The following is a 22,455-nucleotide window of genomic DNA, read 5'->3' on the forward strand; positions in this document are numbered from 1 at the left end:
TTTTTATGAAGGAATGAATGAGTTATGTTAGTTTTTGTAAAAACGGTTTGTAAACCCTCATTTACAGAGGTGTGTGCAAGGGTTTGATCATATTCCAAATTTAAACCATGGGAAAAATCTAAATCTTAGTTATTTTGAGAGTATATTCAAGGGGCCTTCAGATGGATTTGATTTCATATCAAATGGGCTTGTATTTTGGGAGATATTTGATGCCCTGGGCAGACTGTACATGCACAATTCTTGTTTTTCTGTAACAGTCAAAGCGGTCTCGGTGCAGAGAAAATAACTCTTAACTCCACCGTTGGATTGTTCTAAATTTTGGATATGTTTTAGTAATCCAGGTTATCTACATCTCAACCGGAGCGATTTTTAAAATGTTGTCTTTTTTGAAATATGTGAATAACAGAATGCAGGGTATTAAAACTGTCATAACTGGGACAAATTTGGAAGGTGATTGGAAGCATGAATTGGATGGACTCATGATTGATTTGTATGAGACTGTAAGGATATGGTGAAAGTTTTGTGATTAATTGAAGGTTATTGATTGAATGTTTAATTTTATAGAATGTAAAGGTTGTAAGTATCTTTGATAAGATTGAGGAACCTATCATATTTGTTATTGATTCAATGATAAGGTGTGTTGTTACACGAGAAATGCCTCTAAAATGTTGTTTAGATGATTGGATCAGCATGATCCTTGATGGTTGGTTGGTTTTCCATGATGCTTTGCATCAAATTGGTGTCAGAGCTAGAAGAGCCTAAGTGTGTGGGTAGAGCGCCGAAGGAGGCAATCCACACCAAGACCTAGCCCAAGAAGATTTGAAATTTTGTGTTGCTAGTGTATTTGGTTGCATGTGTTAATCCATCTAAATGTAGAGAAGGTGTTGGAATAGGTTAGGGAAGAACCTGGTTTTTTGTTGCTAAGAGACTAGGGAGAGAGGAGAAAGAGACTCCTAGGTGAGGCAAAGGAAGTATGAGTTTGTGTGTGTGTGCAGTAGGAGAGGTGGATGCCTGAGGAACGCCTTGAGTTGCAGCCATTGGATACTCCATGAATGGGAGTAGTTTAGAGTTTGGACAATTTGTGTCCTTTTGGAGATGTTGATTGTAGAGGCATGAGAATGGTGATAAGATTAAGAGGCAAATACAAAGACGAAGGTGATGATTTTAATCCAAGACACTATTTTTTTCTTGTAGGTTGATGGTCCCTATGTTTCCAAGGGCCTTGGAAAGCTTTCAAGGTCGGCAGTATGGTGCAAGAGCACCTAGTTTCAGGAGGTTCCATGAGGTGAAGAGTGATGTCATGAGTAATTCCAATAATGTTTGAGTTTATAAGGTCTACTTGAGTCATTTTAAATCATAATGTAAGGCTATGTAAGCCATTTTTCATAAATTGTCCAAAAGGTCCTCATGAGGTTGAAGTGTTCCAAAGTGTGTTAAAAGACCCAAATAAGGGTAATAAGGATGTAAAATGCATAAATGAGGAGGTCCAAATTGGTTAAAGGGTAGTTATGAGAGTTCCCAAGGATGGAAATAACTATTTAAATGATGTAATGTTGATCCAAACCAAAGAGAAAGAAGGAGTACATTTTGATAGAAATTGGGAATTCAAAAACCTTTGTTTTGCAGTCCTAAAACAATTTTTTTCTCTATTTTCATGCCTTGTACGGCCATGTAAGGCCTAGAAATGGTGTATAATTATTATGAAAAGTTGGGGTAGCGAGTCAATTTTCTTTTGGCTTTGGTTTGGTGTTTTTTTATGAAGGAATGAATGAGTTATGCTAGTTTCTATAAAACAATTTGTAAACCCTCATTTGCAGAGGTGTGTGCAAGGGTTTGATCATATTCCAAATTTTAACCATGGGAAAAAACTAAATTTTAGTTATTATGAGAGTATATTCAAGGGGCCTTCAGATGGATTTGATTTCATATCAAATGGGCTTGTATTTTGGGATATATTTGATGCCCTAGGCGGACTGTACATGCACAATTCTTGTTTTTCTATAACAGTCAAAATAGTCTCGGTGCAAAGAGAATAACTCTTAACACCATTGTTGGATTATTCTAAAATTTGGATATGTTTTATTAGTCCTAGTTATCTACATCTCCACAAGAGAGATTTCAAAAATGTTGTCTGGTTTGAAAGATGTGAATAATAGAATGAAAGGTATCAAAACTGTCATAACTGGGACAGATTTGGAAGGTGATTGGAAGCATGAATTGGATGGACTCATGATTGAGTTGTATAAGTTTTTAATGATATGGTGAATTTTTTGTGATTAATTTAAGGTTATTGATTGAATGTTTAATTTTATGGAATGTAAAGGTTGTAAGTATCTTTGATAAGATTGAGGAACCTATCATATTTGTTATTGATTTTGTTGGTGTAAATAATTATTCATCATGGATATTATTACACCTTGCTTAAGTTTACTTAGGAAATGCATTTCATAGTAGTTTGGGTATGAGACACTTGGGTGTTTGTGCCACATTGGGATAGTGTGTGTAGGAGAATTTCCACCTTTTATGGCGTTGATCTTGTTGTTACACTCCATATTTAGTAGGTGATCCACCTCATGTGGAATATTATATTGTTTCTCCTACCTACCCACACCTATTTCCTACCTACCCTTGTTTCTTATTGAGCCACATGTCATGTTTGTGTGCTCACATATCCATATATAAGCAGGCTCATATTCATTGTATGTAACTAATGCTTAATGATCCAGTTGATCATATTTTTCATCTTGATAGAATACAGTTTATTTCTATCATCTATTTTGTTCTCTCTCATTTGTGCTTTCCATTGCCTCTAGATCTTGGAAAAATCTCACATGGTATCAGAGCTGGTCCATGTCTTGTATGGTCGAGTTGATGAGATTAGGGGATATCAAATTGATAGTGATCTCACCATGTTAGATCCCAAGAACTTTGATACTATACAAGATTATGCCACCAAGGCAAATGAGTTGAGGGCACAACTCAAAGATTGTGGCATTGATAAGAAGGATACTCAATTGATCTTAAACTTGATAGGCAAGCTTCCACAAGAATATGCAGCATTTGTTTCTAGTTTCCAAACCCATAGGATGACAATGGGTTCAAACTACACAATGCCTATATTTGATGCTTTTAATAAAATGTTGATGATGGAACAAACTAAGTTGATAAGCATGGGCATTATCAAGGCTTCTAAGTCTCAAGCATTAGTGGCAAATCAAGGGAACAAAGGAAATCAAGGAAAGGACAACTCAAACAAGAAGAAATGGCAATCAAAGCCTAAGGACAAAGAATCATCCTCTCCACAACAAGGAGATACATCCTCTTCCAAGAGGGATAATTCACCAAAGAAGGAGAGACCTACTTGTGCCTATTGTAAAAAGGTTGGTCATGAGGAGCATTGTTGCCATTCTAAGAAGATTGATGAGCTCACACATATCCTCAAAAAGCATAACATTGATTTGCCTAATGTCTACAAGAAGGATGATTCATCAACTTCCACTTCCTCACATTCAAAAGGAAAAGGGCAAGCATTCATGGCTTCTACAAGTGGGAAGACTCACTCTTTTGGGACAAGAAAAGGAAAAGATCTATGTGCTACTATCAGTCATGATTCAGAGAGATGGCTTCTAGATTCAGGGGCTTCTCATCATATGGCATCTTCACAGTCTATGTTCTCTACATTTGAGTCTTGCACCATGCCACAGATTTTGATGGGCAATCATACATACATGGATGTGTTTGGGAAAGGATCTATTGCCATTGGGGATAACTCCTTCAATGATGTGTTGTGTGTACCCCACTTGACAAACAATCTCCTTTCTATCTATCAAATCACACATGGCGCAACTGAGAGAGTTGTGGAGTTCACACCTGAGTCAGTTTTCATTAGAGACTTGGAGACTAGAGCTATCATTGTGACTGGGGTGGTTGATCATTCATCTCGGTTATACTCTTTTTCAGATTTTGTTGACGATGATGATTTCACATTTGATGATTCTACACATGTTGATCACACTTCTTGTGATGATTCAGATTTTGAGGAGAACATTGGGCATTTGAAATTGGGGATTCTCACATGTGACCCCATTCTTGAGCCTTGTATTTCATCTCCTCATATTGATATCACATCACCTATTGCACTTGATGATGTAGATAGTGTGACAGTTTTGCCTTCATGTGATTCAGTGCAACAGGATATTCATTGTCTTCCAGCTTCATTCATGGGATGATTACTTGACAGACATTGCAGGTTTGTTTGTGGAATCCTACATTGCAAATTTGGGAGACATCATTGATGACATTCATCTTCTCTTTGATGAAGGTGATCCTTCTTTGATTGTTGCAAGGGATCACTCTGACCCTCTTGTGCATTCTCTACGTGATCAATCTTTAGAGGTTGACATGATTGCGGATACTTTTGTACAACACTTGGAGGAGGTCTCTTTATCTTTTGAGGAGACATATGAGTCTTTGGGACATGTTCTACATCCATCTCCACTAGATCTTGGAGTGCCTTTTTCAGCAGTGTGGCACAGTTTACCACCTTTGGAGGGGGTATCTTTCAGCATCGACATCGGGACACTTGAGCAGTTTTCAGAGATTTCATTCATCATTAGTTTTCTTCATACATCTTCCATTCGTGGTTGGGGAGACTTCAAGGATACACCTTTGGTTTTGTTTCTTCCTAAGGGGAGGAATGTTGTTCGACGTTCATGGAGCAGTTTCTTCATTCATCTTCGAGCTTCTATCATTGGTGCAGATTCCACATTGAGGGGGGGCTTCCTAGTCTCTCTTCTTCTTCTGTCATATGGGGGGGACTTTTTCCTCACACGGGGTTTTGTCCTTCACATACTTCTATGAGAGTTCTTTGTATCTAGTTTTCATCTCTCTTTTGGGGGAGGGTTTTTTCCCATTGGGTTTTTCTCTCTTTCCCCACTTTGTGAGAGATTTCATTGCATTGGTTTTCATGCATTTGCATTTGTACATGGGTACCTAACATGGCCTAGTAGCCGGGACCTATCTTGCATTGCTTAGTTGCATTTTAGACTTAAGTGCATTCCCCTAAATTGCACTTAAGGGGGGGTGTTGGTGTAAATAATTATTCATCATGGATATTATTACACCTTACTTAAGTTTACTTAGGAAATGCATTTCATAGTAGTTTGGGTATGAGACACTTGGGTGTTTGTGCCACATTGGGATAGTGTGTGTAGGAGACTTTCCACCTTTTATGGTGTTGATCTTGTTGTTACACTCCATATTTAGTGGGTGATCCACCTCATGTGGAATATTATATTGTTTCTCCTACCTACCCACACCTATTTCCTACCTACCCTTGTTTCTTATTGAGCCACATGTCATGTTTGTGTGCTCACATATCCATATAGCCTTGCCTATATAAGCAGGCTCATATTCATTGTATGTAACGAATGCTTAATGATCTAGTTGATCATATTTTTCATCTTGATAGAATACAGTTTATTTCTATCATCTATTTTGTTCTCTCTCATTTGTGCTTTCCATTGTCTCTAGATCTTGGCAAAATCTCACATGGTATCAGAGTTGGTCCATGTCTCACTGATTCAATGATAAGGTGTGTTGTTACATGAGAAATGCCTTTAAAATGTTGTTCAGATGATTGGATCAACATGATCCTTGATGATTGGTTGGTTTCCCATGATGCTTTGCATCATATAGGCTTCAATCATGGACTGGTTGTAAGATCTCATTTCCTCGCTCTCTTTCATTCATCTTCTTTGATATAGTTGTTTTCTACTTTTATCTATACATTCATCTAGTTTTACTTTATTTGGAACACATATCTGTCACTCCAAGCTCTTTGTACAAAAATGTGTGCTCTATGCCTATGGGATGTCAATGCATCACACTTTCATCTACAACTCATGTGTGTGTCCTCAAATTGAGTTGGCAAAGGGTGTTAGGAAGCCTTGGTGACCTATCTTGTGTTATCTACAAGTTACTTGACAACCTTTGTATTTGTACTTATTCCGAGCGAAGAGGTCGATTAGTGAGTCCCCAAGAGGTTGATATCCGCTTGTCGAAGTGATTCACGTTCCCCCTATACAATTCTTTTATGGGTTTCCTTTCCCTTTTGTTTATATGCTCCCTAAGTGGTAGGTTTGATGTAATTTGTATTCATTTATGTTTTATAAGAGGGCGTGGTCCCTCACCCCATGGATTACCCAAAAAAAAATGTATAACTGCTACATAAAATAATAGATAGTTGCTAAAAAAGATGACACACAATTATTGATGAAGATAATGTAATAATTCCTACTAAAGGCATTTTTATGCATTGTATAGTTCACTAAAATTTTGAGTATAGCTAATCTAAATAGATTGTACTTTAACCATTATTTTCTAACCACCCGAATCCATTTTTAAGAAACTAAAATCAGACTTTTCATCTATTAATGTGTTCTAAAAGAAATTTATCCATTATTTATGACAAAGTTTTTGTTTTTAATGAGTTATTTTTATTGAGTTAGTTTGCTATTTAATTTGCCCAAATTTTAGTTTTATTTTTCAGTTTAATTGTCTGGCTTAAAAACTACATGCAAGACTATTTATTTTAGGATTATTTCTATCTTCCATTATCAATTATTTTTAGGAGATCAAATTCTATAGTAGGCACATTGTTCAATCTATTTGTAAAAAAATGGAAGGAAAAATAAATTATAAATCAAAGATTGAAGTAAATTGATCTCAAAATAGATAAGTGTCTCATGTTGGTGTGTTAATATCTAATCCACCCTTGACCCATTGAAAACTTACTAGCACTCTCAATTAAAGACAGGGACGCGTAATTGGCCCATAAAAAACTTACTAACACTCTTAATTAAGGATAGGGACACAATCTATCCAAGATCTTACAACATGTGGATAGGGGCATATGCATTATCCTACTCCATAATTGTGAATGGTGGCACACAACTATCCACCACACCTCATAACTAAGGAGATAACTAATCATGTTGATTAGTGGGACTAAAGCTTCATTTTTCTATATTGCAAATTGTGAATATGAACAAATTCAAATATTCATGAACGTAGCATGGAGCTTCATTTGATACATAAAAAGAAAAAAATAATGGGAATCATGTCCACACTAAATAACTTCTTGTTAATAGACATATATATATTCACAAAGTCAAAACCTGAAAACAAGTTAGCACACATATTTCCTTGTCTTTGTGGGGAGGGTCTTTGTCATGTGCTACAAAAACAATCTTGGTCTCCTTAGTAACCAATGCCTTATATGCATTCAACTTGTTGTCTAACCAGTCTTATTTTCATTGAACATAATTCACTAAAACACAAATCCTTTATTTGTAATAAAAGTACATAATTAATCCTTTGATGTCTAAAACTAGTTTATTTGGGTGTCCCTGGATTTTTATCAATCTAGCAAAACATTTAGTATTGTTATTTATAGATAATATTAATTGCTCCTTAATTGAGTAATCAACTCAACTTTTTTCACCAATTAAAGAAGAAATTACATTTTCCAAGTTGGGGTTAAGTTTGTTTAGTGTGGCACGCTATTTAACATAGCTTTAGCATCATCATGATCTACTTTGGCGTGTATCCCAACAAGTATACTCATAAAGGAACAAAAATTATGTGTGGATAGTATTGTTGTCTTCATTTTTAGTCCAGATAGAATTTACTTTAGAGCCATCTTGACACTCGATGTTTGCAATCCAAACAATGTGCTAAGATCATTTCAAACTAGCTTTGAATTTTTGGAGAGATCTATGTGATGCATATTCATCCAAAAATTAAAGAGCAATTAACACTACTATTTTTTAGTCTTTAATAATTTCCACCTTGCTACTTCATAAAAGACCATTAGATTTGGCATGCTCACAACTTCTTATAGATCCTATTCAATCAACATCGATTGTAGCTTGACTTGTCACATATGAAAGTCTCTCTTTTCAAACTTCTCAATGAAAATTGTCTTCTCCGTGGAAGTGGGCTTTCCCACCTCAATAAAAAAGAGTGTTAGGTACAATTGAAAGTGCATATTTTTTATAAGATTTTTTAAAAATATCATACAATGTCAGAGTTATAGCAAAAAGCTTTTGGAATATGTTTGAGAATGGTGTTTTATACCGATAAACAAAAAATAAATTGAAAACTCTTCCAAAAAATGAAGATATTTAATTAATTTAGTCTCAACTAGCTTTACAAAAATATCGTTTTAAAAAACATATACATAATTACTTCCCTTGGAGACACCTACATATTGATTAGAACACCTTCTTGTAATTCATGCACGTTTTGTTGCCTTTCACATGAACACATGAATTGGTATGATATGAAGCACTTTTTAGTTGTTGTTTTCCTACTCACACCCTTTTATTTATTTGGAGAATGTCTTATGCTTCTTTTGAATGCAACATGTGAAGCTCCTTTAAAGAAATACCAATAAAACAAAACAAAATATAAATTTGTTTTAATACTAAGTGGTTTACTTTTACTTGAAAGATGTAATTTCACCATTGTTTCACATCTTTTATGTTTTTAATCTAAGCGTAGATCTTATATATAATTATCTTTTTTCTTTGTTGTTTGTTGTCACACTTTTATTAGAACATGGCCCTCCTCCACTATGCTCACACATATTGCTCATAAATAGTATAAAAATGCAAACAAATGATTCTTCACTTTTTTCAATGCCCAATGACTTGACTTAAATTCTATATTCAACTATTGAAAAAAATTAGGTTACCAAAATTCAATCTCACCACTCCCATAGGCTTTCAACTCTTCTACTAATTTGTTATATTTCAACTCTAATCTTTTAGAAACTATGAAACAACATACCCCTAATTTATAAAGAGGATAAGACTCATCAATACAACCTATGTAGAGAGATTAGTCTCCCTTTTCCCTTGATGATATTGAGTTAGTTGTGTGTCTAGAAAGCTTTTGTTATTTATTTATGATAAATTTTTTATTTATGAAAGAAATTGTGAGTTGGGGAAATGTATATGTATTGTTTTGAGAGATGTGCAAGTATAGTTTTAGGTTTCTTTGAAAAGACTTGATGGTGGTTTCTTTGTGCTTGGAGGAATGGCTAGAGTCTTAAGAGGCTTGATGATGTCACTTATTGTAAGGTGGAGAAAAAATTCTTTCCATTGGCATACTCTCACTTGAGTTCTTGATGGTGGTATAGACATACTTCTCCTTGCAATGCTCTCTTTCTTGTCTAACAAAAGCTTTAAAAGAAATATTTGTAGTTCCTTGTTATTAAGAAACAAAGAGATATGATAGGATTCTTTCAATAAGAAAAAAAGTTAGAAACCTTTGTCTTAAAATGATTATGTCACAAGGGAAATGACTTCTATTGCTATCAATGTAGAAAGGGATTAAAGGTGATATTGTAAACTAAACTTGGTAAGTATTTTGATATTATAACAAGCAAACATATCTCTTATTAAGAATCCCATATCCATGCTAAAATAAATAAATAAAAATATGCCACTTAAAATGGTATTAGATAATGGATAAAGAGTTTTCCATATATACATATTCTTTTCATCCTATGTATTCAAAAAAATATGCGCATGGTCATAAATAAACTTATACTCCTGAATGCACTACATGATTTAAATATTGCCTAAGTCTAAGACATATATGTAGATGTACAAACTAAAATATTGATGTTTAAATCCCATGTTTATATATGGGTTGTTTCTATATATATGACCCAATAAAGAAAACTTTATATTATTATATCAACATGAATTTACACATATAGATTTAACAAAAAAGTAAATGCATAATTTAGTGTAAAAAAAGAGAGAAATATATTTATATTTAATCATGTACAATATATTATGAACAAAAAAGAATGCATAACGACTCATTAATGGGTGTGGTTGGGTTCAATCCAGTTCTTCTTCTCAACCTAAGGTGATGTGGGAAAAGCCTTCGAAGGGGTGGGTGAAGGTTAATTTTGACAGCGCCTCAAAAGGCAATCCAGGACCGTCAGAAGTGAGCTTTATTGTAAGAGATTGGAAAGGGGAGGTGTTGTTTGTGGGGGCGAAAAAACTTGACCCAGGGACTAACAATGTTGCAGAAGCATCTACGGATTTGATGGCAGTGTGTTTTTGTAAGAAGATTGGGGTGGAAAAATTACATCTTGAAGGGGATTCATTGGTGATTATTCAAGCAATTATGAAGGGGTCAATAGATGAGTGACATTTACAAAATTCAATTTTCAATATCGTAGAGGAATTAAATAAATTTGAAGATTTCAAGGTCAGTCATGTTAACCAGATGGGAAATATGGAAGCGGGTATTTTATAAAGTGAGCTTTAAGATTTAGTGATATTAGTGAACTTAAAGTAGAAGACATGCGGCATTTAAACCTGGAGGAATAAAGTGTGGATAATTTGATGTTGTCGGAGATGTAAGTTGCGATGATATTCTCAAGTACTCGATGAGTACGAGTGAGGCATGTGGGAGGTTTTGGATGGCGACAAACATTAATGGCAAGTAGGGCATTAAAGGAGTAGTGAATGTCGAGGTGAAGGTGTTTTATTGCCATCTACCTCATTCTGTTGGGAGTGAAAACTGAGCAAGAAACAGAAGAGTGGGGTTGCAGAGGTGGTGTCCGAGTGTCGTGGCAGTGAAGCGAAGAGGTGAAAAAGGAAGTTTAAGTGTAGTGGAGAATCATGGAAACAAATTTTATGCTTAGAACACAAAAGCAATTGTGCCCCTTTCATGGGGAGTTGAATGCAAGGCGGGTGCAAAGTTTCTTTAAATTTTGGGATGAACACTTAGTACCCTGTATCTACCTAATTGTGGGTGGAGCATTTGAAGAGATCAAGCATCATTATAAAACAAGAATGGATGTGTACTCCCTGGTAATGGCATGGGGATTGGAGAGTGGAGATGACATGAGGACGGTGAGAAGAACAATGGAGGCGCTGGTCCCGTCAGAGTATCTGGGAGAATTGGATTCACTGTTAGAATGGGCAGTCCCAAGAGTGGGATTTGATATTGGGGAAGGAGTACAAAATTAAGGCAAAGGATTAAAAGAGGTCATAATTCCTTTTCTGAGATGGGCGCCCAGACAATGCAAATATCACCGCAGTTTGGAGGCTCGACGGGACTGGGAAGCATTGAAGTTGTTGGTCCAAATTAAAGAATTTGATGAGATAATTGAAAGAGAGAAGGCAGAGGTGGAGGAAGTTGAAAGGCGAGTCCTATGTCCATGGAAGGTGAAGTGATGCAGACAAGGTAGGGAGGTCCAATGAAGGACAACCCCGCCTTGCAGCCTATAACATAAAAACTATGAAAGATATCGATAACAAAGCAAAACAAGATCAATCGACACAAGATTTACCTTGGGAAAACCCTCAAAGGGAAAAAAACAAAAAACAAAAAAAAACCCAGTCTCAAAGCTAAATCCTTATATTATTTGATGAATTACATATGCCCGCAGCCTTTACACATGCTGGACCGTAGCCCAAGATTACAAAACAATTCTTATGACTCAAATCTATGATCCACAAATCATCTACTCAACAATTAGGCCTCCGGTAACAATTTGCACTGATCTGGACCTCAGTCCCTTCAGACTTCAATCCCCCCAAACCAAAATCCCTCCAGAAACTACATCTGTTTTGAATCTTTTCTTCGTCAGACCTCCATCATCTCAAATCAATCTCCTATATTCCTCTTTATACCATCCACACGCACCAATAACTCGATCAAGTCGGCCAAAGATCCACCGGCTCATAATAAAACGTGCAAACAATAATATGATGACCCAAATCACCAAGAACATCTCCAGTAATGCATAGAACTTTGCACGGACCTCCAAGAATATTGGTCAAGTCCAAAACAACATCTCCCAATGATCCACAAGTTACAGAAACCATCCACAACCCACTACTTTGCTCCACTCACTGCAAGACCAATCGATAAGAACACACCAACACTAGACCAATACCGAAATTGATATCTCACCGGAATCAAATCCAAATTCTATGAATCTTGAATATGTTTAAGACAATGATCTCCAAATGCTAAATCCAAATCCACAACTCTAAATTCACAAACATGAAGAAACACAACAATCTCCAAGCAACTCCACTACTAACTGCTCCAACTAGATGAACTACTCAGATGCTCCTGCATCAGACTCTCGGGGTTTATTGAAAAGTGAGTCCCAACACTTGATAACCAATGCTACATCAAATCTATTTCGGTGATCTGTTCACAGATACTTGCAACTGCCTCAAGTTTGACAATCTGACTACAAGTTCTAGTTGTCTCTCCTCAACGATCTACCAGACAACCTTGCAGCCTGCCTCAACTCAATGATCTGTTCAAGTCCACCTATCAACTGCCTCAAGTTCATGCTCCTAGGTTTGACGGTCTGCTTGCGAGCCTTACACTGCCTCGATGCTTGGCGATCCGAACAACTCTTCAAGTTGCCTCAAGTTCTTTTCATCCAACCGATTCACAACCAACTCTTCCTCCATCAACATGTTCATAACCAACTCTGATATCACTTGATGCATACAAAGTAGGGAGGTCCAATGAAGGACAACCCTGCCTTGCAGCCTATAACATAAACACTATGAAATATACCGATAACAAAGCAAAACAAGATCAATCGACACAAGATTTACCCTGGGAAAACCCTCAAAGGGAAAAAAAATCCAGCCTCAAAGCTCAATCCTTATATTATTTGATGAATTACATATGCTCACAAGCTTTACACATGTTGGACTGCAACCCAGGATTACAAAACAGTTCTTACAACTCAAATCTACGATCCACAAATCATCTACTCAATAATTCGACCTTCGGTAACAGTCTACATTGTCTGTATTGATCCAGACCTCAGTCCCTCTGGATTTCAATCCCCCTGGACCAGAATCCCTTTGGAAACTACGTTTGTTCTAAATTTTTTCTTCGTCGGACCTTCATCATCTCAAATCAATCTCCTATCTTCCTCTTTATACCATCCAGAAGCAACAATAGCTTGATCAAGTCGGCCAAAGATCCACCAGTTCATAATGAAACGTGCAAACAATAATATGATGGCCCAAATCACGAAGAATATTTCCAACAATGCATAGAACTTCACGCGGACCTCCAAGAATATCAGTCAAGTCCAAAACAACATCTCCCAATGATCCGCAAGTTACGAAAACCATCCACAACCCAATTATGCTTCACTCCACTCACTGCAAGACCAACCAGTAAGAACACACCAACACCAAACCAATATTAGAATCGATATCTCACTGAAATCAAATCCAAATGCCATGAATCTCGAATATGTTTAAGACAATGATCTCCAGATGATAAATCCAAATCCACAACTCTAAATTCACAAACATGAAGAAACACAACAATCTCCAAGCAACTCCACTGCTAACTGCTCCAACCGGATGAACTACTCAGATGCCCCTGCATCACGAAGATAGGCCTTGGGTCGGGTGGTGAGGCAAGAACTCCTCAGAGGCGATGAAACTATAGGAAATGTTGTCCTTTTTTATTTTCAGTTGTTCTCGATCGTTGCGGTGTTAAATCCGCTTTTTCATTTTTTAGCTGTTTATGGACTTTGCGGTGTTTTATCCGCTTTTATTGTATTTTGATAAAGTTAGCAACTTTTTGATAGGCTGGATGGGTCTAAGAATGGAAAGTCTGTAGTTGTTATTTCTATTTTTCGTATAAGGGGGTAGCTGGGTGAATGCCATGAAGAATTTTTTTGGGGGCGGTTAAGGTTTTTTGATTGGATGATACATGTACATCTTTTCTACCAAGCAAAAATAAAAAGAATGCATACCCTAACATAAAACAATGAGTGATGAGGACTCATTTTTTATGGAGAAAGGCAAGTGTATATTTTAAAATATAATAATTACGCCAAAGGCATTCCTTGTGACAAAAAAGACCCTAACTTGAAGATCTAACACTCTCAAATTTGATATAGGCGTGCAAGATGATGAAACTAATCCTGTTCGTTCGTCGCTTTCATCGTTTTTCGTTGTTGTCTATTATTTGTTCACCAAACTTTTACCCTTTTTCACTCTACATCGCCGATAGTACGTTTATGTTTAAATCTTGTTCATTCATTGCTTTTGCTATTTCCCATCGCTGTCTATTATTTATTCACCAAACTTTGACCATGTTTTCACTCTGCATTGCCGATAAGTATGTTTCCCATTTTTCTTCGTTACACATATGTCAAAATTGTTAACCAAAGCGACACAAATTTGTAAAAGTGTAAGCACGCAGGTATTCATTTGTAAGGTTGGACAACATGCGAAATTCACAGGTTTGCTAGCTAGCCAACTTGTTCCATCTGTTATCCTCAAGAAACTAGGCTTTCTATGGTTCAACATAATCAAAAAGCTATTACATCAAGCACTTTGGTGTTGAAAGAGCTTATAAATATTATAAATATTCATATCATTACAAATTTCCACAGAGAGTTATTTTAGGAACACACTACTTATTTGAAAGTAAATTTGTAAATATATACATTTTTTTAACCTACAGTAATGATTATTTTAATACATTTACATTTAAGCTTTCTTTGTGATTTTTGATAAGAAAATTTTTTATGGTAAAAAAGGTCTAAATAAAAATGTTTGAGAGTAGATTTGTAAAAATATATGATTGAGATTTAAGTAAAGTAATGTTTTATAGATGATTTTTTTAATATAATTTTAGATAAAGTTTTATGGATGTAAAAAATTATATATATATAATAAAATATGTAAAATCTATTTGACAAATATTATTGACTATAAAATTAAAAATTTTATAGTAACATTTACATCTTTACTATTATTCATTTATTTTTTATATATTTTTAAAATTGTCTTATTATTTAAATAAAAAATAAATGATTTGATTTTGTATAAAGAACTTTGTATTGATTTAATTAATTTATTTAATTTTATATACAGACGATCTCCTAATAGTCTTTAGACTGTCCTCCCTTTTTACTCATCCCTTTGTATTCAATTTTTTCCACATTTTTCACTTAAAAAATATAAGTTCTTTATATTTTGTATTTAATTTTTAGTTATATGATGTAAATTTTTTTTTTTAAATAATATTATATATATATATATATATATATATATATATATATATATTTATGTATTCTAGTCTATAACGATGAGTGGGTGCCATAATTATTTATCATCTCTATAATTCTAATATTATGTACTTATATATTTATTTTAAAATTATATTTATTATTTTATATTATATAATATGTATTCCTTAATTTAATCTACTATATATTAAATAATGATATTATTTTAATCGATCTATGCAAAATTTAAAGAATTTTGAAAGATGAGTTTAGTCATATAACATTTTATATAATTATAATATGGATTTAATGTATAAAATAGATACATAAAAATATAATTAATATACATAGATATTAGATATAATATAATATAATAAAGGAAAAATTGAGAGAAATAAAAATATATAGAGGGGGAGAGAGCATAGCCTAATCAATAACTTAGTGTTCCCTCTCTAGCACACATGTGTACTCTCTCTCTCTCTCTCTCTCTCTCTCTCTATATATATATATATATATATATATATATATTGGGCTCTCTTTACCTCTCTTTATATATCACTTCCTATATCTTTATAATTTTCTCTTTATCTCCCCCACTCATTTTCTCCCTCTTACTATCTATGTTACTCTCTCTCCCTCTTCTTCTCTCATTCCATTTCTCCCTCTATATATTTACATCTTTCTCAGCTCCTCTAACTTTCCCAAGCTATATATCTCTCTATCTCTCCTTTCTATTCCTATCTCTCCCTCTTTCTATTCCTATCTACCCTATCACTCCCTCTTTCTATATCTCTTTCCATCTCTCTCTCTCTCTCTCTCTCTCTCTCTCTCTCTCTCTCTCTCTCTCTCTCTCTCTCTCTCTCTCTCTCTCTCTCTCTCTCTCTACACCTCTCTTTATTACTTGTCTCTATCATTTTCTTCTTTCTCACTCTTGCCCACTCTATCTCTGTCTCCCTATTATTGGCATATGTGCAGAGTATGATGACATGATGATATTGTATGTTGTCATTGATGTCAATATGCTAAAGAGTGAATCCGTATATTGAAGTAAGAAACTTGCAAGAGAACCGATATGATGTTGTGAACCGGTATATGTGAAAAAGTGAAGCGGTATGTCTATCCAAGTGAACCGGTATGTTGGAATGTGAACCGGTATATGGAATGTTTTGTATCAAGATTTCATATGGTATGACTACCAGCTGGTAGTCTTAGCTTCAGGGTTTCCGGTTGAAGTGTTCCAAGCCTGTGTGATTTAACTGATGACATCGTGTGATGAGTTAGCATTATAATGAAGAACAGATTGTGTTGCCACGTCAGCTTTGTGCGCGTGAAGGATCTTGCATGAAGGAGATTGATCCTATCTACCTCGAGAATGTGTGAAGTCTCTGTAAATGATGGAGAACGTGTGATGGGTTATCAGCCTCCAAGAAGCGGTGAAGAACGAACATTGGAGAACGTCTTAAGATCTGTTCAAGACTGTTGTAATCAATGCAATATGTTCAACGGTTAGGATTGAACCGACTGAATTGCTTAACCTAAATGTTTAGGGTTTATGCTACTGACCTATCTGTTTCCTATAAGGTCGATGTTGTTTTTCATGTTGAGGTTGTTGGAAAATGTTGTGTGTGTATCTAAGTGCAGAGATACGTGATTTTTGCCAGATCAGATAAGAGAATAGATACCTGCAGAGTGTGATTGTAGAAGGAAGGAACTAAAGCGGATATGCATTGGCATTGAAGTGTTGTTACGAAATCACTGTAATACATGCTGACCTCTAACCACTTCAACAGTTGGAAAATCCCTTAACAAGGTAGCTTTAACCGGCTTGTTGTAAATCCTTTAACAAGGTGACTCAAAATCTTTGAGTTCTTAAAATCCTCTAACAAGGTAACCTTTAACAGGGTTTAACCCTTAACCGGGTATTTTAGCCATCCCTTAACCGGGTGATCCCTAGCAGGATCGGTTCCTAACAAAACCTATTGTAAAGTCTTTAACCAGACTAGGCTCCCAACAAAGCGGACTTCAAAAGGGTTCAAAGAACAGCTTGTGGGTATTCATCCCCACCGTGGTTTTTCCCAGTTGGGTTTCCACGTGAAAAAATATATGTGTTATGTGTGATGCTTTGTTATTTTTTGTCAAGCAGTAAAGCATGTTGAGCCAGTAAGTCTTTACATTTTTGTTGATGTATTACTTGTGTATGCATATGGGTGAAGTGGAAATAAGATGTTAGATTGTGTGGAAAGCTAAGAGTTACTGGTTTATGTCTTTCACATTCTTACTGTGTTTAACCGATAGTAATATGGTTTAGACCAGTGTTATTGCTTGCCAGTCAAGTACAGTGTTTTCAGTCAAACTGGTTCAAGGAAAAGTGTTTTTGTCAGTACTGATTCACCCCCCCCTCTCAATACCGGTTTGGTACTAACTGTTCATCATTGATTCATCAATTGGTATCAGAGCATCTTCCAGGTCCTCTGTGTTGTAAGCTTAACCGTTTGAGGTAAATATCCTACTCTAATGATGAAGAGGGAAGGTCCAAAGTTCAACAGAGACAACTTTAAAATATGGAAGGATAGAATGAAGATATACATCAGAAGCATGGGTGCTCAAAACTGGAGCTATGTTGAGAATGCTTATGTTATCCCTATTGGTACTCTCACCGATGATCAAAAGAGAGAGATTCAAGAGAATGGGCAAGTCATGGAAGCCCTAATCAACAGTTTATCTGACATTGAGTTTATTGATGTTCAGGATAAAGAGAATCCCAAAGAAGTATGGGATGCTCTTGAGAATATCTATGGCGGTGATGAGCATGTGAAACAAGCTAAGGAAGAAAGCCTTAGGGGAAAGTTTGAAGACATGTAGATGGTTGAAGGAGAGACCATTCAACAATATGGAATAAGAATCAAAACTATTGTTGGAGATATCAAGAGTGCAGGTGGTAAAATGGAAGATTCCATTGTTGTTAGCAAAGTTTTGAGATCCTTGTTACCAGTCTATGCAATAAGGGTTGTTGCTATTCAGGAGTTGAGGTCTGTAGACAAGACAAAGGTATCCCTAGATTCCATCATTGCAAAGTTAACAACTTATGAGCTAAATAATTATGATGGTAGTATTCAAAAGACCGAATCAGCCTTCAGAGCATCTGTTGCACCATCGAAAAAAGGCAAAGAAGCTAGTACCAGTGGTGAACCAAGACAAAGTAGAGAAATGGATGATGAGGAGATCCTGGTGGAATTTAAAGCTCTTCTTGCCAAGATACTTCCCAAGGGAACCGGTAAATACTGAGGTAAGATTCCTTTGAAATGCTTTTCTTGTAATAGGATAGGACACATTGCTATAAACTGTCCTAATGGTGATAACAAGGACAAACCAGAGAGGTTCAAGAAGTTCAAAGGAGGAAACCAGAGAAACTATTTTGTAGCAGTTGATGAAGGTGTCACTGATGAGGAATCAAAATATGAAGAAAATGAAGATATTGTGTTTGTAGCAGTCAAGGACGATGTGTCAGACAAGAAGGCTCTTGTCTCCCGCTTTGATAATTCCAATGAGTGGATTATTGACAGTGGTTGTTCTCACCATATGACTGGTGACCGGAGTAAGTTTCTATCTCTGGAAGAGTATGATGGTGGTGTGGTTCATTTTGGTAATGATGCATCATGTATGGTAAAAGGCAGAGGGTCCATCTCTCTGAATGGAAGAAGCAGTGCTGACAATGTGTATTGGGTAAAAGGTCTCAGACACAACCTTTCGAGTGTTGCTCGACTGAATGATAATGGACTCACTCTGGAATTCAAAAATGGAGTGTGCAAAATCAAAGGAAAGAATGGTGAACTGATGGCTACTGGTATGTAGACCAAAGGTAACCTATTTAAGCTAAATGCTAATGTCAGTACATGTCTAATGGCTAAGTTTGAGGATAGCTGGATATGGCATAGGAGACTCTGCCATGCAAACTTTGATAATATTGTGAAGGCCAGTAAGATCAAGGCAGTTAGAGGATTGCCTATGCTGAGAAAACTGGAGAATCCTTTGTGCAGAGAGTGCCAATTGGGGAAAATGTCTTCCTCAACCTTCAAAGGTAAACCTTTCACTGCAGACAATTTACTTGATCTTGTGCATACTGATTTGTGTGGTCCTATGAAAACTAGGAGTGTGCAGGGAGATAGGTATTTTATGATTCTTACTAATGATTGCTCAATAATGATGTGGGTCACATTCTTGAAGGACAAGTCTGAAGCCTTTGGAAAGTTCAAAGCCTTCAGAGCACTGGTTGAAAAAGAAAGTGGTAAGTGCCTGAGAACTGATCAAGGAGGAGAATTCACTTCCGGTGAATTCAACAAGTACTTGGAAGAGAACGACATCAAGAGGCAACTATCTGGCCCCCGGACTCCACAACAAAATGGCCTAGCAAAGAGAAACAACTAGACTGTAGTTGAAGCAACCAGAACAATGTTGATCCAAGGACAAGTTGCTCACACTTTTTGGAGAGAAGTGGTGAGCACTGCAGTCTACACAATGAACCGGGTACTCATAAAAAAGGGTAAGGATAAAACACCTTGTGAGTATTGGACATGTAAGACACCAGTGGTAAGCTACTTTAGAGTGTTTGTTAGCAAATGTTATATCAAGAGGAGTGAAGATCAAAGCAAATTTGTTGCTAAATGTGATGAGGGAATATTCCTAGGGTATCCCACAAAGAGAAAAGCTCTCAAATGTTTCAACGATAGGATTCAGAGAATTGTTGAAAGCATCAACATTAGAGTTAATGAAACCTCTGAGAAATCTAAGGAAACCGATAGTAAGCAAGTAGGAGATGAACCGGTAGTAACCTTTTGGGAACCGGTTGCAAAACAGCCTAGCACTAGTAACAGTGCTCCTACACTGATAGATGTTGATGCTGATGAAGATGAGGATGAAGAAGAAAAGAAAGAGGAAACCACTAAGATCATTCCTAGGTATGTAAAGCTGAATCATGATCCAAAGCAGATCATAGGAGACAAGGATGCAAGAATTCTTACAAGAAGAAAGGTCAGAGAAAACTCTTGCATGATCTCTGAATTTGAGCCTAAAACATTCAAAGAGGCACATAAAGATGAAGACTGGATCAAGGCAATGGAAGAAGAACTTGACCAGATAGAAAAGAATGGTACATGGTCTTTGGTACCCAGACCGGAGCATAAAAATGTCATTGGCACCAAATGGGTTTTTCAGAAATAAGCTGAATGAAGATGTCTCAGTGGTTAGAAACAAAGCTAAACTGGTGTGTAAAGGATATGCCCAAGAAGAAGGAGAAGACTATGGAGAAACATTTTCTCCTGTAGCCAAATTGGAAGGAGTTTGTATGCTTCTTGCGTATGCAGCTTTTAAGGGATTCAAAGTATATCAAATGGATGTAAAATCTGCATTCCTGAATGGAATACTAGAAGAGGAGGTGTATATAGAGCAACCATATGGGTTTGCCCTATTTGAAGATAGTGACATGGTGTGTAGGCTACATAAAGCCTTGTATGGACTAAAGCAGACACCTAGAGCATGGTATGAACGCTTGCACTCCCATCTTGTGAAGATTGGATTTGAGAGAACAAGTGAGGATAGTAATATCTACCTGAAGTCAAAATGAGATTAGATTCTAATATGTGAGGTATTTGTTGATGACATAATTTTTGGAGGAGATGACAAGATGAGTCATGATTTTGCAGATGAGATGAAAAAGGAATTTGAGATGTCACTTATAGGGGAGATTAAGTTCTTCATTGGACTACAGGTTCAACAAATGAAAGATGGAATCTTCATCACTCAGTCCAAGTATGTCAAAGAGGTGTTGAAGACTTTTGGCATGGAAGACAACAAACTGGTTGGTACACCGATGGTGACCGGTTGTAAATTATCAAAAGAGGATGACTCAGGGTTGGTAAATGAGAAGGAATACCGATCAATGATTGGTAAATTGCACTATGTAGTACATAGCAGACCGGACATTGCACATGCAGTGGGCATTACTGCATGGTTCCAGAAAAGCCCAAGAGAATCCCACTTGGTAGCAGTCAAGCGGATTCTGAGATATCTGAAGGGAACTATTGACTATGGATTATGGTATCCATACAGTAATGATTTCAACCTGAAAGTGTTTACAGATGCTGATTGGGCTGGTAATGTGGACGACCGAAAGAGCACAACCAGTGGTGCATTCTTTCTTGGTGGTAGACTAGTCTCATGGATGAGTAAGAAGCAGAGCTGTATCTCTCAGTCTACAACAAAAGCGAAGTATGTTGTAGCATTTGTGAATTGCACCCAGACAATTTGGATGAAGCATGTATTAAATGGCTTCAAAGTTCATGTATCTGAACCGGTAAGTATATTTTGTGATAACACAAGTGTGATTAAAATCTCCAAGAATCCGGTTTTACATGCTAGAACCAAGCACTTTGAGCTCAAGTATCATTTCTTGAGGGAGAAGGTTAAGAACAAAGAAGTTGTATTGGAACATGTTTCTGGTAAGGAGCAGTTAGCAGACATATTCACCAAGCCTCTAGCGAAGGCTACCTTTACCTATTTGAGAGGTGAATTAGGGGTGCTGCCCCTTCAAGAGGTGAACTAAAGGTGTGTGCTCCACATCAGTCAGGACTTAAATTGATATATCTTTTTTCAGGATTGGTTTGTTGAAGGATGCTACTCCTTAGGGGGAGCAGCATAGTAGGACATAGATGTATATGCCTCCACTTTGGCATTGTTGTCAAAGGGGGAGAAGATGTGAAGCGGAAAAGATATCTGCAGTATTGGGGGAGAAGATGTGAAGCAGAGAGATATCTTTGTATATTGCCATCAATGCCAAAGGGGGAGATTGTTGGCATATGTGCAGACTATGATGGCATGATGATATTGTATGTTGTCATTGATGTCAATATGCTGAAGAGTGAACCAGTATATTGAAGTAAGCAACTTGCATGAGAACCGATATGATGTTGTGAACCGGTATATGTGAAAAAGTGAAGCGGTATGTCTGTCCAAGTGAACCGGTATGTTAGAATGTGAACCGATATATGGAATGTTTTGTATCAAGGTTTCATATGGTATGACCACCAGTTGGTAGTCTTAGCTTCAGGGTTTCCGGTTGAAGTGTTCCAAGCCTGTGTGATTCAACCGATGACATCGTGTGATGAGTTAGCGTTATAATGAAGAATAGATTGTGTTGCCACGTCAACCTTGTGCGCGTGAAGGATCTTGCATGATGGAGATTGATTCTATCTACCTCAGGAATGTGTGAAGTCTCTGTAAACAGTGGAGAACACGTGATGGGTTATCAGCCTCCAAGAAGTGGTGAAGAACGAACGTTGGAGAACGTCTTGAGA

This window comes from Cryptomeria japonica, chromosome 2 (genome assembly GCF_030272615.1).
Source record: "Cryptomeria japonica chromosome 2, Sugi_1.0, whole genome shotgun sequence".
Classification (NCBI taxonomy): domain Eukaryota; kingdom Viridiplantae; phylum Streptophyta; class Pinopsida; order Cupressales; family Cupressaceae; genus Cryptomeria; species Cryptomeria japonica.